The sequence below is a fragment of the Mesocricetus auratus genome, unplaced genomic scaffold (genome assembly GCF_017639785.1).
Source record: "Mesocricetus auratus isolate SY011 unplaced genomic scaffold, BCM_Maur_2.0 Super-Scaffold_100022, whole genome shotgun sequence".
Taxonomy (NCBI): domain Eukaryota; kingdom Metazoa; phylum Chordata; class Mammalia; order Rodentia; family Cricetidae; genus Mesocricetus; species Mesocricetus auratus.
In genome coordinates this window covers 20,365,050-20,373,159 of record NW_024429203.1, presented here as the reverse complement: position 1 = coordinate 20,373,159, position 8,110 = coordinate 20,365,050, and the positions used below count along the sequence as shown (strand labels likewise).

Sequence of the window (8,110 nt, the reverse complement as noted above, 5' to 3'; positions counted from 1 at the left end):
GTGATGATTACCCATATGTTCTATTTACTCTGAGCCTGAGTCATACCTATGGACTGTTGAACAAATGGACTGGCTTCCCTGGAAGCTGCAAGGTCAGGGGCTGAGTGGGTCCTCCCTAGTAGCCATAAGTGACCTACTATCAATCACTACTGAAGTTCTGTCAAGCTGTAAATGTTATTGTGGATGTGTAATATTTTACATCATTATCATCATTGGTAACTAATCAAGGATGTATTCAGAAGTTATATGATCATTAGCCAGACTAAGATATAAGGCAGCCACATATGTATTCATAGTACTTATTGAGTATCTGCCCTATATAGGACAAGTGCTGAAAGACTTCCAAGACATGACCATGTTTGCTGTGCTCTGTAACTCCAACTCATGGCATGATGGTTGTTAAAATCAATTTATGTATATAGGTCTTTTGTCTGCATGTATGTCTGCGCACCACAATTGTGTCTGGTGCATGAGAAAATCATAAGGGCACAAAATCCCCTGGGACTAGAGTTAATCCTCTGAGACTGAAGTTACTGATGTTTGTGAGCTGTCATGTGAGTGCTGGGAATTGAACTCAAGACTTCTGGAAGAGAATCAGATACTCTTAACAACTGAGTCATTTCTCCAGCCCCATGATGGTTGGTTTTAACATCAACTTGCCACGAAGTAGATTCCTGAGTAGGGAACTTCAGCTGAGGAATTGTCCTGATTTCTCTCACTGATTTGGGGAGATCCACACAAGGAAGATTCCTCACTATTGGCTGTTTGGTCTTCCCTCTCCCCTCTTGCTTCTGAGGATGCTCATTCCTCCGTTTTCATCATGGACAGAGGACTGGTAGTTCTCCAGGAATGCTTGAGGTTTGGAGCACCACACTGAGTCTCACAAGGCACCTACTCTTGTGGACTAAGTAACTACCAAGCTGTAGGCCCCTGCAGTATGAGATAGCCACTGTGGGACTTCTCCATCCGCCAAGGCACCAAACCCCACAGATTGAGGTTCTCAGCCTCTCAGGTAAAAGGCAAACTTTGTTACTAGAAGAACCTATGGGTTCTGTCTCTCTAGAGCAACATTTCTAAACCTCTGGGCCAGGGTCCCTTTGGGAATTGTATTACAGATATCCTGGATATTAGGTATTTACATTACAATTCATAATAGTAGCAAAATCACAGTTAAGAAGTAACAATAAAATAATATATATTCGTAGGTCACCACAACATTAGGTAATGTACTAAAAGATTGTAGTATTAGGAAGGTATAGAATCATTGCTCTAGAGAAACCTGGCCAATATATATATGGTTACCTCAAGTTGAAAATTACAAAAGTGAAACTTAGGGTTAAGTTAAATGTCAAGAATCATACCACTACTAAGAGTGTAAATTCCAATTCTGAACTCAGTTTCCTTCCTCAGCTCCCTCCGTCCCTCCTCCCCTCCTTTCTTTCCTCCTTCCTCCTCTTCTTCTGCTCACCTTTGGCTTTTCTGAAATACAGTCTCTCTGTGTAACTCAAGCTGACCTTGAACTTGAAATCCTCCCACCTGCGTCTCTGAGTGCTATGCTTATAGGCATGCACAGCCATGCCTTACATGCCTGACTTTGGATCTAGTTGGTTTGTTGGTTGCTAATGTAAGAGATGAGGAGGTGTCAGGGACATCTTCAGTCAGGTGCCACCCTGGAACAGCATGGAAACATGAAATCTCACTGAACCCTAGAAACAGGAAAGTCACACACAAATACCAAACACAACTGGGAGCAACGGAAAAAGCCTGGAGTAGATGTAAATTTGGGGTTTGTGGGTGATGGGAACAGAAGCTCTATCACTTACTGGCCTGTGTTTGTGCACAGAAACTGACTTTCTCTGAGCTGCGTTGTCCTCAGTGGACATGTGGGCATAACACTGTCTCCTACATTGAGTTAGTATAATGGTTACCCTGCACATACAAGTGCATCGCAGATGTTAGCTTATCGACACAGTATTTTCTGGCCCAGTTCTATTTTGAACTAAAGTCATATCCTCCTAGGAAGCCCAGCCCCCTACTTTGACCAGTTTGCAAATATATCCTGTTACAAACTGAAACTTTTACAGCAACCATTTCATTTTCAAAAATTGTTTTATTTTTGGATTTGCGTGCATGCCTGCTTGCCTGTGTGTATGCACACTGGTGTGAAGGTACCCTCAGAGGCCAGAAGACGGCGTTACAACCCCTGGGGTTAGACTGGCAAGCAGTAACGAGCGGCTTTGAAGGGGGCATTGGAACCTGAACGTGTAGGTCTTTTACGAGAGCAGCAGGTAAGAGTACCTGCTGCTCTCTCCCTCCAGCGTCACCTCCCATTTCATTCTGAAAATCAACAAGGAGCAAAACATTTTCAAAGGCATCTCAGTATCCGTCCACTCCGTCATGGGATACTGTCTGGATGCTGCAAAAGACATGCCTGCTTCCTCTGACACGGTGGGTGCGATGATGCTGTCCCCTGGCAAGCACCCAGTCATAGCCCTTCAGTGACGTGCTGCTGGCATTTCTGGTCCTCAGCATCTTCTGTGATCAGAATCTCCCCGGATGCACAGTCATGGAGAGTGACGTTCCGTGCTTTAAGCCACTTTGTTACTGTGGCTTTTCTTTCACCCGCCTGTGTGGTTAGTCTTGTTTCCGCCCCGGGGCGTTTGTATATGGAGCTACCTAGGTCTTTGGCTTTCCCCAATTCTCTAATCAAATGTCACCTCGCTGGAAAGGGACCCCCCCCCACCTTATCTAGAATAGCACTCTGTCTGTACCCTATTCTGTCTTTCCTTGACTCGGCAAGCAAGTGGACTGTGACCCTATATCACAGGCTTTCTTTTTTTTTTTTTCAGTTAAATGTTTACCATGGATTGTCTCTGTATCCACCTGCTCCCATGCTCCGCCTCGTCTGGTGAGTGTGGGCGGTATGAAGACCAGGTCTTTATGTTATTCTATGATACATCCCCCAAGCCCTACATGGTGCCAGAAGCGCAGCAGGCCCATAGCTTAAGCAATGTTTGCTTCTGATTGAATGATTCCGTCTGAGATGTTCCTAGTCGGGACAGGCCACTAAACCTTTGTTAATGGACCTCCCCCAGCATCCCTCCCTCACTCTGTATGTCTCTCATGGCAGCCCGCACATGGCGCATTCTATCCCCCTCGCTCTATTTGGTAAAGGTTACTTTGTCCCCCTTTACTCCCACCAAGGGCAGGGCCTCTTATGTCTCCCAGAGCAGGGGCATTTGTCCTTGGCGTCTCATCATGGATAGACATTAATGCCAGACGTCTGAATGGGTCTGCTGTCTGTTTTGCTGACTGGCTTAGATTCGCGGTGCTGCTTGATTTCTCTCTAATGGTTATAAATGTGCCAAGGAACAAAACGTGAAAAGTCCAGTGTGTAATGAGTCAAAAGGGACCTGGTCTGCTGGAGCCCTTCCAGGGACATCCCTGAGCTACCCCCGCCCCGCCCTGCCCCGCTATCATTGTCTCTCATTAGAACGGATTCCACAGCATCAACTAAGCACTCTGAGTTTGTAGCGCTGTGTTAATCGCAAGTGGGCCTTGCCCCGCTTGCCTGTAGCAGCACCAACAGGTTAGGTTAGATTAGATTTGGTCAGGCCATCATCCCACAATTTGTCAATTAAAGAGACCACTAAGGGCTGGGCATGATGTTTCAATCCCAGCACTTGAGAGGCAGAGACAGTTGGATCTCTGTGAGCTTGAAGCCAGCCTGGTCTATTCAGTGAGTTTCTGGCCAACAAGGGCTGCTACACAATGATGCCCTGTGTGTGCATGCATGTGTACATGCATATATATATGAGAGTGAGAGAGAGAGAGAGAGAGAGAGAGAGAGGGAGGGAGAGAGAGAGAGAGAGAGAGAGAGAGAGAGAGGGAGGGAGAGAGAGAGAGAGGGAGGGAGGGAGGGAGGGAGGGAGAGGGAGGGAGAGAGGGAGAGAAGGGAGTTTATTTTATATAGACACATCAGGAAAAGGAACACATTAGGGGGTTCAGAGACTCCTTAAGTATTCCATTAGGGTCCAAGAACAGTTAGTTTAATAGATGGCGAGATGACAGATCTTCAGAATTAAGCAGCTTTGGTCAAGGTGTGGTCCCACTCACAATTAACCCATAGGCTTTAATTGTCCTGTAGGAATTTGTCAATCGCTGGAGGTCCATTGTCACTCTCACTGCTAATTATCTTGATCTGGGGAGCAGAGGAAGGGCAGATGGTCTTCTGCAGTTCAAGCAGACACAAGGAACAGGTAAGGACAATAAGTTACATCTGAGCCTTCAGCCATAGCATAGACACAAAATGAAGGCAGAGGCGCCAAGCCTCCATCTTGCCTTTAGATGCCCTAAAGACCCAAAGCAACTTCTAAGTGCTGACTGCATTTCCAGTGTCTCCTTCCAGGACTGTCTGCATATAAACAAGCTGTGGGTATGCTATTCCTCTTAATTCTGTGAAAATCAGTGCACACAATACCCCTCACACTAGTGTGTACAATTCATCCTGGGGACCACTGCTCAGTGTGCACAGAGAGGAGACTCCATTTAAAAACCACTGCTTAGTATTCAATACAATGGCTGCTTCATATTTCATTATGTAAGGTTCTTATCAAAGGATATTTAATCTATTTCAAACTTTAATAACTACAAATAAATCATTCAATGTGCATGCAAATGTATCTGCAGGAAAGAGGTCTAGGGATGGAATTTTTAGGTCAAAGGATACATACTCCCCATTTCCATAGATCACTGCTTATTCCCTCCACAGATAGCATGACAACATGTACTCCTGTGCTTGACAGCACTAACTGTTGCTTCCTCACCCTCACCAGGGTTCATGTTTTGGAGAAGCTAATGGACAAGCATACTGTTCTATAGCTTCTACTTGCCTTCTCACCCCTCTTTCCTCCTCCTTCTCCCCTCTCTCCTCCTCTTGTGTATATATATGGTGTGTGTGTGTGTGTGTGTGTGCGTGTATACTCGCATGCTTTCCTGTGTGAATGAGGATGTGCATAGACCACAACACACATGTAGAGGTCAGAGGCCAAGCCTGGGTGTCACTCCTCACTGCCCACCTTAATATTAAGTCTCCTTGGTTTTCTGCTGTATACACTAGCCGAACTGGCCTTCAAACTGCCTGAAAATCTTCTATCTTTACCTCCTATCTCCCCATAGGAGAACCAGGAGTACAGATGGTGGCTCTACATGTTCAAATCTTGCTTTTTCGTGTGTGGGTTCTGAGGACTAAAACTTGAGCAACAAACACTTTTACCAATTGAACTATCTCCCCAGTCTACATTTCTCATATATATTTAATGTGCTATTTATACTTCTGTGGGTTGCCAGCTCATGAGTTTTCCATTATTGTTCTGGGTTGTTGGCCATATGACTTAAAACAAAGACCTCTGCATGTGTTGAAGGCATCAGGTCTTTGGACTATGAAAACATTTTCCCAATTTTCATTCATTGTTATGTTTTATTCATATTTAGTTTACCATGCCAAAAATGTAGTTAAGTTGGTCACTTTTCCATTGAGATATCATTTTAAATTCCTAGGTATTTCCGCTCATATTGCAATCTTAAATCATATATTTTTCATTACATTTTCTTTAGAATGTTTTATTATGAGATATATTATGAAATGGCACTTAGAAAGTATAAAAATAATTTTTAAACATGCATGCTTGCCCATCAGTTAGCTTAAATAAAACATCACTGACAAAGTTGAAACTTCCACCTGATTCCTTCTACCCCATTCCAGCATGGCAGTGTAGGTATGGTGGCAGGTGGTTTTATGGTGGCAGCATGAACTACATCTAGTCAAACAGGAATCAGAAAGGATAGAAAATAGGACCTGTCCTCTCATGAGCCACTTCCTCCAGTGAGGTCCTGCTGCCTAAGGTTCCATAATTTCCCTAAACATCAACATCAGTTCAGACTAAGTGTTCAGCACATGAGCCTGTGGAGGATATTGCACATTCAAAAGCCTTTAAGGACATGACTATATGTTCCTAAACAAGACCTAGAATTGTCCTGTGTGTTTCCCTCTGTAGCCTGCTTTATCCTTCAATGTATTTGTAAGGCTTTGTGCATATCAATGTATTAGTTCTAATTTATTACAATGGCCGTTTCACAGTTAGCCACGTGTTTTTCTGGAAGTGGAAAATCGGATGTCCCTATTGTCTTTTGTTTATTAGAAACAAAGAGGCATGGAAGTCCTTGTTTGGATCTTGAACAGTAGAGAGTTTCCCTAGGATAGAATGGAAGAGCGTGGTTTAATTTAGTGTGTAGCATTCTAGCTCATGCCATACTGTTTCGAGGGAGATAGGGTTCCAAGAACTATACCTGAGAGGTCCCTTGCTTTGTAATCTCCAGTTGCACTTAGAGTTGTGAAATTTTAATATTTTGCCAATCTGAGATGGGGCAAAATAGAACCCTGTTCTGTTTGATTCACTTGAAGAATAGTGAGTTTAAGCATCCTTCTTTTGTTGTTGTTGTTTACTTGTTGTTTTCCATCAGTATTGTGTATTGAGCCAAGGTGAGTGTTCTACCTTTGACCTATAGGTAAAGCCTGAGCATCATTCATGTTCTCATTAGCATCATTCATGTTCTCATTAGCAAGGTTTCTTTTGTACTTAAATGAATGAATTGAGAGTTGGAGAGACTACTGAGAAGTTAAACACATGTACTGTTCTCCTGGAAGACTTGAGTTCAGTTTCCAGGACCAGAATCAGGTCACTCACAACTACTTGTAGCTCCAGCTACAGGGGATCTGATGCTTTCTTCTGGCCCTGAGGGTACCTACACTCACAGGGCATACATACACATATGTGCATAAATACAAAAGAATATTTTCTAAAAAAATAAATTTTGTTTAAATTAGAAACAATCTTTTTTAAAATATCAATCTTTCTCCTTCTCATCCTCCCATGCCCCCCACTGAACCCCCAATGCTATGCTCCATCCACTCCCCAAGGAGGGTAAGGCTTTCCATGAGGGAATCATCAAAATCTGTCAAGTCATTTGGGGCAGGAGCTAGGCCCTCCCCTGTATAGCTAGGCTAAGAGAGCATCCCTCCATGGGAAATGGGCTCCTGAAGTCCATTCGTTCACTAGGGATACATCCTGGTTCCACTGCCAGAGGCCCCAAAGATTGCCCAGGGATCCTAACTGACACCCATCTTCAGGGGGCCTGGTTTGGTACTATGTTGGTTCACCAGCTGTCAGACTGGGGTCCATGAGTTCCTACTTGCTCAGGTCAGCTGTTTCTGTGGGTTTTCCCAGCGTGGTTTTGACCCCCTTTGTTCATCACTCCTCCCCAAAAGAATCTTAAAAACAACAACAAAATAATTTTTAAAACAGATTTGCTTGTTAATCTCTATTGGTTTGGTTTTGTGTATGCACTATGGACCATATTTCAGGGGATATGTGATAGGGACCTAGCATGCTACATTCTTTAAGACTTGAAGTAGTGCTCATATCTTCAGTTGATGGTGGACTGGTCTGAACATCTCACTTCTAATGAAGCAGTGATAGTATACTTCTTTGTAAATTAGGTCACAAAGTGGGTGTGGCTTCCTGTAGGTTTTCACTTAATTTCCTGTGACTCTTCCAGGGGTAAACCAGCTGCTATGCTGCAAGAACATCATCCAGACAGAGGCCAGGAACTGAGGCCAGCAGCAAAGGTGAAATTGAGTCTTCCTGCCTACAGTCATATGAGTGTGTGGCCTTAGGTGTGACTCCTTGAACACCTGTCAGCCTTCAGGTGGTAGTGACCCAGTCAACAGCTGAGAGACATCTTCACAAGGCACTTTGAACAACTCCATGAGCTAGTCTGCTTATGGAGTCCCAGTAGAACTGTGCGGAATAACAAACATTTGTTGTTCTAAGTGTCATAGTGTATTTCACTCTCTATAATAGAATATCATAAATGAGGAAATATCCTAGATATGTTTGTTTCTCATAGTCTAAAGTTTGGAATTGCAATAGTCAGGCACTGGTGTACACACCTAATGTGATCACACTCGCTGGTTCACACACACTGTGACTTTCAACTGTGTTCTGGCATGGTGGTAAGGCTAGGCAGATCCTGAGGGACACTAACTTCA

General features: G+C 43.8%; 1 long non-coding RNA gene across 1 annotated transcript; it reads left to right on the top strand.

Moving 5' to 3' along the window:
* The first annotated feature begins 2,829 nt into the window (after positions 1 to 2,829).
* On the top strand, positions 2,830 to 7,800 carry LOC121133454. Its single transcript, XR_005870296.1, has 3 exons — positions 2,830 to 2,908; positions 4,148 to 4,259; positions 7,618 to 7,800. It is a non-coding gene; the product is annotated as an uncharacterized LOC121133454 (long non-coding RNA).
* The last annotated feature ends 310 nt before the right edge of the window (positions 7,801 to 8,110 follow it).